The following is a 9,857-nucleotide window of genomic DNA, read 5'->3' on the forward strand; positions in this document are numbered from 1 at the left end:
ACACTCCTTTTCAGTCCTTGTATGGGCTTTTTTGGTTGTTGTTATGGCAGTTGTCAACTGTTATGGCGCTGGTGGGTGTGTCATTTAGCATATGCTAATGTATTGCAGTATGTATGTGATGAGGCTCAAGGTCTACTGGAAGTCACAACTTCTGCCATCTTGGGCCTACGTGGTTCTAATCAGTTCTTGTTTTTCTCTTTGCAGCTTCCTCCTGAAACTTAGATAAGAGCAGTTGGTTTCCATTCCAGGGAGGGGCAGGAATATGATTCTGGGGCAACAGCCTTGGTAGCACTCTGAGGTTTAATCTATGTTATTAACACTTTTCTCCATCAATTTCTTAAATTTAGATAATCATCAAAGCCATAAATTGAGCCCTGGCTTGTAGTGTTTGCCAATTTTTGTGGTGTAAATACTCCCACTATGGCTGATTTCAAGCTACCAATGTGATGTCACTAAACATGGAGCTGGCAAGAAATGTGCTGTCATACCCCATAACATGGTAATTCTTTCGTACTGATACTATACGTGTAAATAGCCTCAAGAGCATGGATAATACTAAAAATAGTAAAATGATTAAGAAATGATGAGTATTGTCTATTTATCACCTTTTTAAAATATAATTTATTTAATTAAAAGTTTGTATAATTTAATCTTTAATAATGGCTAGGTTTAACAACCATCTTGCAAAATTCCTGAATATTTATCAACGGAAAGTCAGTAGGAACATACAGCTAGATACATTTATAAAGGGTAATCATTACCCTCCAGTCAACACTCCGTTCCCTTTGTCCTCCCATCCTGTCCCACTTGAGGTGTATGCTGGCTTCCATACCCTTCTCTTTATACCAGTAAACAAATACAAACATGTGCATAACATATACAAGACTATAGGGGAGTTAGTTGTCTCTGTGTTGACTGAGTAATATCATACCATAAATGTTACTCTGTCAGGGATGGAGCTCTAAGAAGTAAATTTGATCAAGTGCTAGTTTTTTATTTTCTAACACACATTTCCCAAAACAGAGTCATGTCATACGTACTGCTTTGTTGATGTCATTAGTGTAGTCTTTTTTTCTTTTGGGCTGGCTTTGCTCTTCTATCTCTCTCTCCAGCTCTCCCTTAGTCAGTGCCACCACTCTACCCTAATGACCCTCCCTCTACATCATAAACCCAGGCTAATAGCCTGTTGCATTTTTTTTATACATTTCTCCATTCTTACATAATTACTTATATCTATACATACATACACATATACATAGGATTTGTTTTTAAATGTTTTGTTCATTAAAACATGGTATTATATTATGCATACTTACTTGTATCTTGTACTCTACGGTCGTTCTAATTTCAACAATTGTTCTAAATCTCATTTTTCATTTATTTGGCTGCATAGTATAATATTTCATGGTATGATTATACTATAATTTAATACATAATCTGCTACTGATGAACACTTACTGTTTTCAGTATTTTTCTTCCTCTCTGAAGAATGCTGTAATAAATGTCCTTGAACATCTATCTTTAGATACTGAAGCTTTTATTTTTGTAGGGCAGAATAGGAGGAATGGGGTTTCTGGGTTGAAGGGTATGTGTATTTTTAATATTAATAGATATATCCATTTGGCTTTCAGAAACACTTCACATTTATACCAGTAATAACTGAGAGAACTTTTCCATCAACCCCACCAGCAATAAGTCTTAACTCCCTTTAATTTTTGCCTGGGACAGGAGTATAGAGAAATAACTCATTGGTACTTTAATTTGTATTTCTCTGACTACCATCGAGCTTGAATATATTTTCTTATGTTTATTGGCAATTTGGATTTGCTCTTCTGTGAATTGCCTATTCATATCCTTTGTTTATCTTTTCTGTGGAATTGTTTCTTTGTCAATCTCTTTGTGTAGCATAGATATTAACCTGTTATTTGTCATCTGAATTGAAAATATTTTTCCAAGTCTTTGGTTTCTCTGTTAACTTGTAAATTGTTACTTTTAGCTATGTTTAGATAGTTTATGGTTTATAGTGATATAGTATATAGTTTGTAGTTAATGTTTATATAGAATGAACATAAATGCTTTGTTTTTCCTTTAAAACATAGGGTTCCCCTTTTGGGTATGAAGATCTTCCACCTCTTGACTATAAACAGATATACATTTTCTTGTAATTTTTTTTGTATAAAATTTTATATCTAGACCTTTTTAAAATCTATGAAAATTTATTTTTTATATGGTATGAGATAATAGTCCAACTTCATTCTTTTAATTCAGTAGCCATTTGTGCATGGCCATTTGCTAAATAAGCCATTCTTTCCTCATTGAATGGTTACTGGGATCTATTTTTTGATCCTCTATTCTTTTCTACTGATTAATTTTTCTATTCTTATGCTAATATTATATTGATTTGTTTAGAGTGGTTTGAGTGTGTGTTGGTGTCTGGTAAGGCAAATCCCCCATCTTTAGTCTTTATACATGTATATATAAATTTTAGTATTCTCAAGCATTTTTTTCATCTGTATGAACTGAAGATTATTTTACCTTTACGGAAAAGGAAAGTAAAATGCTATTCATGTTTTAATAGGAGTATCATTAAATTTTATATATTTATATGTATAATTTTGACACTTTTATGACATTAGATCTCCCTAATGAAGGACCTAGTTTCTATTTCCATTTGTTCAAAATCTTTTTTATGTCATCCAATAAGATTTTATAGTTTTATTCATATAGGTCCTATGGCTCTCTTGTTAATTTTTTCCTCTATTATAATAATTTTTTTTTTACTATTTCCATTTCTAGGTACTTATTGTTAGCATATAGAGGATCCATTTTCCCCTCAAATTCTTGTACTCTTGAGTCTTATCAAATACTCTTGTTAATTATAGAATTTAAAAAATAGCTTATGTAGGCATTATAGATATGTAATCAAATCATCAGCCAAAAAAAGAGTTTTACCTCTTCTTTTCTGGTTTTAGGTCCATTATTTAATATTCTTATTTTATTGCATTGTTAGAACCATTTAGACAATGCTGACCGATTTACTATTGATGGTAGGCATCTCTATCCAGTGTTTAATTTTTAAGGAATTTTTTTCTTATTTTAAAATTTGTTAGTAACTTCTGTTAAAAAGCATTTATCATATTTAAATGTTTCCTTTTGATTCTTATTTTACTTAGAGTATGTATTATAAGTGGCTGCAAGAGTTTATCACATGTCTTTTCAGCATGTGTTAATATGATCATAGAGTTTTCTCCTTTATTGTTGATGTAATGACTGGTGGGAATAAATTTTCTTATACTACAAATTGAGTCTCTAAGGATGAAGAGGAGTCCCCTTGGAGGGAAGGAGAAGAGCATATTCGACATAGGGGGGGAAACAATTAATTAAGGGAAAACAAGGAAGTTATGGTTAAAGTTAGACATAAAACAAAGCTCTCCAGAGTTTGAAGGCAGGCAGTCTGCCATGCAAAGTGGGTAAATGAGGACACTCAAGTGTGAAGGCCGAAGTTCCTGAGAAACATGGTGGCTATTGCATATGTGGTCATGGGGGTGTTTTCTGCTGGAGGCAGGACTGGATGCCATATGTTCAGTAACTGGATAAAGGCTCATGGGTAATGGAGAAGCAGGAAATGCTCCAATGACGAGTTTGAACAAAATATCCAGATATCCAGTCAGAAAAATACAAGCTCATGGGGAGAGAAAGTGGAGAATTCTTTGGCCACCAAGGATGGAAAACTGTACCTACTGCTTAGTGTCAGATAGATGGGGGATTAGAAGCTGGAGATGTAATCAGATGAAAGACTGAAGTTGTTTCTTGTGGGTGAACCTTTTTTTTTTTCTTTTTTCGTCACGCCACCTGGCTTGTGGGATCTTAGTTCCCCAACCAGAGATCGAACCAGTCCTCCCTGCAGTGGAAGTATGGAGTCCTAACCACTGGACCGCCAGGGAATTCCCAGAATCTTTTAAGCTATGTGATTTTTATGGGCAGATACTACCTTTTAACTATTTTCAGGGCTCAGCATAGAACATCCTATCCAGAAGTTGCTGAGTAAGTGCTTGATGGAGGCATGTGAGCCCAATTTGGGCAGTAGGAAGATGGAAATGAACTAGAAAGAGACAACCACTGATCACCAAACATTAGAGTTTGAAGAAACTTTGAAAATGCAGTCATTCATTTATTCATTTATTTATTATTTCATATTTATTTGATACCTACCATGTGTCAGCTGCTAGGCACTGGAAATACAATGATAAATAGGATGGACAATGTCCCTTCCTTCATGGATCTTACCTTTCAGTTTGGAGTGAGATAGGTGATTACTAAATAAACAGATTAGACAATTGCAGGCTTTGAGAAGTGCTTGAAACAGTGCTTCTCAAACTTCCATGTGCGTATGGGCGACAGGGAATCTTGTTAAAATGCAAATTCTGACTCAGCAGGTCTAGGGTGAGGCTGAGATTCTGCATCTCTCACCATTTCCTGGCTGATGCTGTTGCTCCTAATCCAGGGACCACACTTTGAAGATTGGCAAGTCATGAGGATACAGATGGAGAGTGATGGGGAGAGGGGATGCCTGCAGGCACGGTGGTCAGCAGAGGCCCCTCTGGAGAGACGCTTTTGAGCTGAGTTCTACTGGAGCGCTAAGGCCAGGCCAGACACCGGTCCTGCGACTCCTAGAGAGTGTGTGGTGGGTGTGACTGGTGGAATCCACTGTTGTCCTTGACAGAGGGCCTGAAAACAGAGAAGTGGTGATGAACTGAGGATGTTGAGGTTGAGAGGAGATGGGCTTGTTTCTGGGACGTGATGTGCCCAGGGCCACTGGAGGATGTAAGTGGAGGTGCTTGGAAGGCAAGCCGGGAAGTAACACTCACCAGAGGGAGAAAGAGAAGGAGTGGAAAGTTGTGTCTCAGACTCAGATATAGAGGCATTCCAAGGAGAGTGAGACTCTCATTGGATGAGGCTTGAAGCGTGGGTGGGGGCCAATCCAAGAAGAGGCCCAGTGGCTTCTTAAGGCTCTATTAATGCTGGCGTCAGTAATGGGGCTGGTGTCCACTTACGGGCTGCCTCTGTTGTCCTCAGCTCTTAGGGCCTGCAACTGGCTACCCTTTGGCAATATGGCCCAACTCATTGGCCATGTGAATCCTTGTTGTTTGGCTACAGCAGGAACCTTGATTACTTGGGTGATATGGAAATTATTTTCCCTGGGGGGCAGAGGGCAAAGTCATCCATAGTTAGCTGTAACCAAGATGCATGTGTCTGCCGGCATCGCTGTTGGGATAGTTTGAAGGGTGGGGTGAGCCAGCCTCTCTGTGACTTCTCCACCTCTGCCATCCCAGCTCTTTCTGCCTGGCTCCAAGGGCTCTACCAGCAGGCTGGACCCTGCTCCGAGTTCCCTCTTTCTTGTGAGAATAGAGCCAAATTGTACCACTATCTTTACACAATTTCTCCTTGGGTGCCACAATGAGGAAGGCTCTGATCCTAAAGCTCACTTTACACCGAAGTGAAACTTGCCCAATAATTAGGGCATCCAACCTTTGTTAAGTATGTATCATGTACCAGGTGCAACACAGTAAGTAATTTCATCAAGAATTAGTTCCCTTAGGGACTTCCCTGGCGGTACAGTGGTTAAGACTTTGCCTTCCAGTACAGGAGGTGTGGGTTTGATCCCTGGTCAGGGAGCTAAGATCCCATGTGCCTTGTGGCCAAAAAACCAAAACATAAAACAGAAGCCATATTGTAACAAAGTCAACGACCTAGAGGGGTGGGATAGGGAGGATGGGAGGGAGGCTCAAGAGGGAGGGGATATGGGGACATGTGTATGCATATGGCTGATTTGCTTTGTTGTGCAACAGGAGCTAACACGGTATTGTGAAGCAAATATATTCCAGTAAAGATCCATTAAAAAAATAAATGGTCCACATCAAAAAAAAATCTTAAAAAAAGAAAGAATTAGCTCCCTTGCACTTCCTGGCAACTCTATGAGATAGAAAAAGGGGAAGAGAAAGGAAGGCTCAAAATAAAGATGTGTATAGCTTTAGTTAACAAAAAATTAATCCAACAAATTTAGATTGAGCCCCTACCTCGTACCAGGTAAAGCTGACAGCACTGGGGAGCTATCAGTGGACACACAGACAAAAAGCCCTGCTGTCACTGGCTTACATTCTATCAATAGTTAGGAGACGGAGGTTATAAATCAAAGAAGGAGGCAAGATATAAGCCATATCAGAAGGTGATGAGTGCCAACAAAGGCAAAGCAGGCAGAGGGAAAGTCGAGGAGGAGGGTTGCCTAGACAGAGAAAGGCTCCGTGAGACTGAGAGCTTCTAGCTGAGGTGAAAGAGGGGAGGGAGGGTGAGCAAAGGCCTGAAATGAGAGCCCCACGTGTGTCCAGTGATCTGTAAGAAGCAGGGTGTGGCTGTGGGGAGTGAGAGAAGGAGGCAGAGAGTGAAGTCAGAGGGGTAGGGGATGCCTTTGGAGGCCTTGGGCGGGGGCTTTGGCTTTACTCTGAGTGAGGGGAAAGCCACTGAGGATTTTGAGCAGAGGGGTGATGATGCTGGCATCATTTTTAATGCACCTCTGGCTGTGTCATCAGGATGAGGGTATTAAGGGACCAGGGTCGAGAAGAACACATTATGGGAAACACCTAACTTCCACTTTCCTCCGCTCTTAAAATGCGCTTGAGCTTCATCTGCTAGGATTCTCAGGAGCTCGAGAGGGAGCAAGTCCATAAATAAAAATGGATACCGGATGCAGGGTGGAGCGGTGGGGGCTGCCCGCTCCCCTCCCGGAATGTGCTCCCCTCCCCTTAAGCTCCCAGCGCCTGCACACCTGGGGCATGTTGATAATGCTCTTGATTATCTTTGTTCTCCCAGGCTCCTCTGAGTTTGTAGAGTTTTCTATTTGCATACTTTCCCTGAGCTTTTTATGATTATCTCCCTAACTTTACAGTCTGCCCCATTATTTGAATGAGCGTGAGGTAGATGCAAAACTGCCAGCTGGAGGAACATACTGCTTTGGTGCTGTGAGGAAGGTAGCGTGGAGAGCGTGTGGGGCCACGGGCCTTCCTTCTGCCATCTGGGGTCCATGTAGCTACCTGTGTCCCTACATAGCTCCCTGCTGCCCCCTGTGTAAGCCCTGCGGTCCTGTGTCTTCAGTTCACGGACGCATGGGGACTTCAAAAGGGAACGTTAAACAATGACCACAACTGTCCACATGAACTCTGACTGGCAACTAATTTGTAGATGTACTTATTTTTTTTCCATTGACTTGAAAAGACTCAATGAAATATCTGGGTTTCATTCTCCTCCCTCTTCCTCCAAATTGTTTGTTTTTTAAATGCACGTAGATGATGCATTCGTCAAATGCCTGGTGTGGTATTGGGTACTTTGTTACTGTGTTCCGTCCTCACAACAACTCTAGGGGTAGGAATTATTGTCTTATGTACCAGATGCAAGGAGGCAAAGAGAATCACCATTGCCAAAATTTACAAAGTAGTAAGTGGAGAAGGTGGGATTCAAAATGTGGTTTAGCCTGTTCTTGACCTTGTGGTCTGTTCTGTAGTCCTCCTTCTTGGGTGTGGGGTAGAGGAGGCTGTTCATGCACGGGAGAGAGGTGAGGCTATATCCTGATTTTCCCAACTTGGTCAGCAAGGACAGCGAGGAGGCCAGAAGAGGGAGGGGCTTGCCCACCACCGCCATCTCTGCCTTGAAAATGATGTGGGTAGCAGCTTTATAAAGTTTCTTCAGACAGGCAAAGACAGTGTTATGCTGAATGACAGAATTAGGATCACAAAGATCTCAGTGGACTAGAATGAGGAGTTGAATCTAGTGCAGTGATATTTAATTAATTTAGTAAATGTAAGATTTGGCCCTGGGGTAAAAATATTAACCGAAAAAATGTAGGTGCAAGAAAATCCTGCCTTAGCTGGATGGATATCCAACAAATATTTACTGAACACCTATTCTTTGCCTGACGTTAGGGTTACAGCAGTAAACAAATCAGGTACAACCCTTGTCTCAGGAGGCCGATATTCATGTGGGCAGAGAGAAGCAAACCTAAGTAAACAAAAATAGATAGTAAGTCACCAGTGTTGATGAATGCTGGGACGGGATGGGACATGTGTCGGCTGATGTGAGGGTGACAAACAGAAGAGGACCATTTAGTTAGTCTTGGGGACTTTGTAATCATGAAGTGCATGTTAGTGGCTTCCAAAGCCAGTTCTTCAAAAGCGGGGCTAGAGTGCTCCAAAGTTTGCCCCATAGTTAGGGAAGGAGTTGTTCATTCTTTCATTTAATACATACTTGTGCACTACATGGCAGGTGCTCTCCTCAGCACTCGGGATAGACACTCTTTTAGGGAACATGGGCAGGGAAGAGCCCTCTGGGGACATAATATTTGAGCAGAGACCTGAATGAAGAGATGGAACAAACATGAGAATATATGGAGAATGATATCTTGGCAGCAAGTACAAAGGCCCTGGGGCATGAAATGAGTTAAGAGTGTTCTAGGTCTAGGACAAAGCCTTTGTCGCTGAAGGGAAGTGAGCAAGACAAAGAAAGTTGGGGAATGAGTCTGGGGAGCAGGCACGGTGGATCCTGTGAGGCCAGTGGGCATGGGAGGAAGTTTGGATTTTTTTATAAATGAGAGGGGAAGGACAGCGCCGTGGTCTCTTGCAGCTTTATAGGCCACTCTATGCTGCCGTGTGGAGCATAGGCTCTAGGAGCAAGGAGACCGGTTGTGAGGAGGGAGTGGAAGGGGGCTTGGAAGAGGCAGTGGATTAACAGCAGCAGTCCTAAGGTCCCACCCCGTACCTCATGTGGCCCAGGCAAGCCCTCACTGGCACACAAGCTGCTGAATCAGACTTCCTGAGGCTCCTGGGGTTAAATGTCTCTTGAAGGACAACCTTCTTGGTCAAGAGAGATTTCAGGCTCTTGGCCATAGTGACTTGCTGGTCTCAGCCCACGTAGTGCTGATTATTTATAGCAATGCTTACCTAACATGTAGTTTTGCAATTAGGCATACTCAAAACAGGCTTTTCTCCTGATGTTCAAGTCTTTGTGTTTTCTGCTTAGTTGTCATTCCTTCTGTTTCCCCACTGGTACCACCGAGCTCCCTACCCCCTGAGCTCAGAATGAAGATGTCTGCTGACAGATTCCTAATCAATACCTCGAGTATGTCCAGGAGTCCCCAGAGGGCATTCCACATGGGCCCACATGCAGTCTCATGCTGCTCTGCCCAGAGCTGGACATCCTTGCAACATCCTTGCTTCATACTGAGATCCCGTTTTCTTCTGGGAAATAGAGCTCTGCCCTAGAGGCTGCCTGTGTCCCAGGGTGAAGGGCAAGAACTTCGCGTTCTTTGCACAGCTCCCAAGTCCCTGCTGGTTCAGCCACTGTTCTCCACGCAGGCATGGGGAGACCGCCCTTCCCTTGGAGCCTATATCTTATCCCTTTACTTCTAGTTATGCCCTTGTCTCTTATGCAGGGACACCGCTGACTGATGAGTCCCAGGCGGAGGTGGGCATCATGCCATGCCTTTCTCAGCTGCCTGACTCTCCACCACATGTGTCCCTCCTTCATTTAGGAGACCAACAGCCCTCTTGCATATCAGTCCATAAGAAATGATTCCTGGGGACCGAGGATTGCCCTGCCTCTGTGTCCAATTTTCACTTAGCTTCATCTGAAACCCCCCAGCTCAGTATCTCTCTTTGGAATCTCATTTGGAGTTAAACTCAGACTATTCAGTATTACTATTATTTTTTATTTTTGCGGTACGTGGCCCTCTCACTGTTGTGGCCTCTCCCGTTGCGGAGCACAGGCTCCGGACGCGCAGGCTCAGTGGCCATGGCTCGTGGGCCCAGCCG

The sequence above is a fragment of the Physeter macrocephalus genome, chromosome 17 (genome assembly GCF_002837175.3).
Source record: "Physeter macrocephalus isolate SW-GA chromosome 17, ASM283717v5, whole genome shotgun sequence".
NCBI lineage: Eukaryota > Metazoa > Chordata > Mammalia > Artiodactyla > Physeteridae > Physeter > Physeter macrocephalus.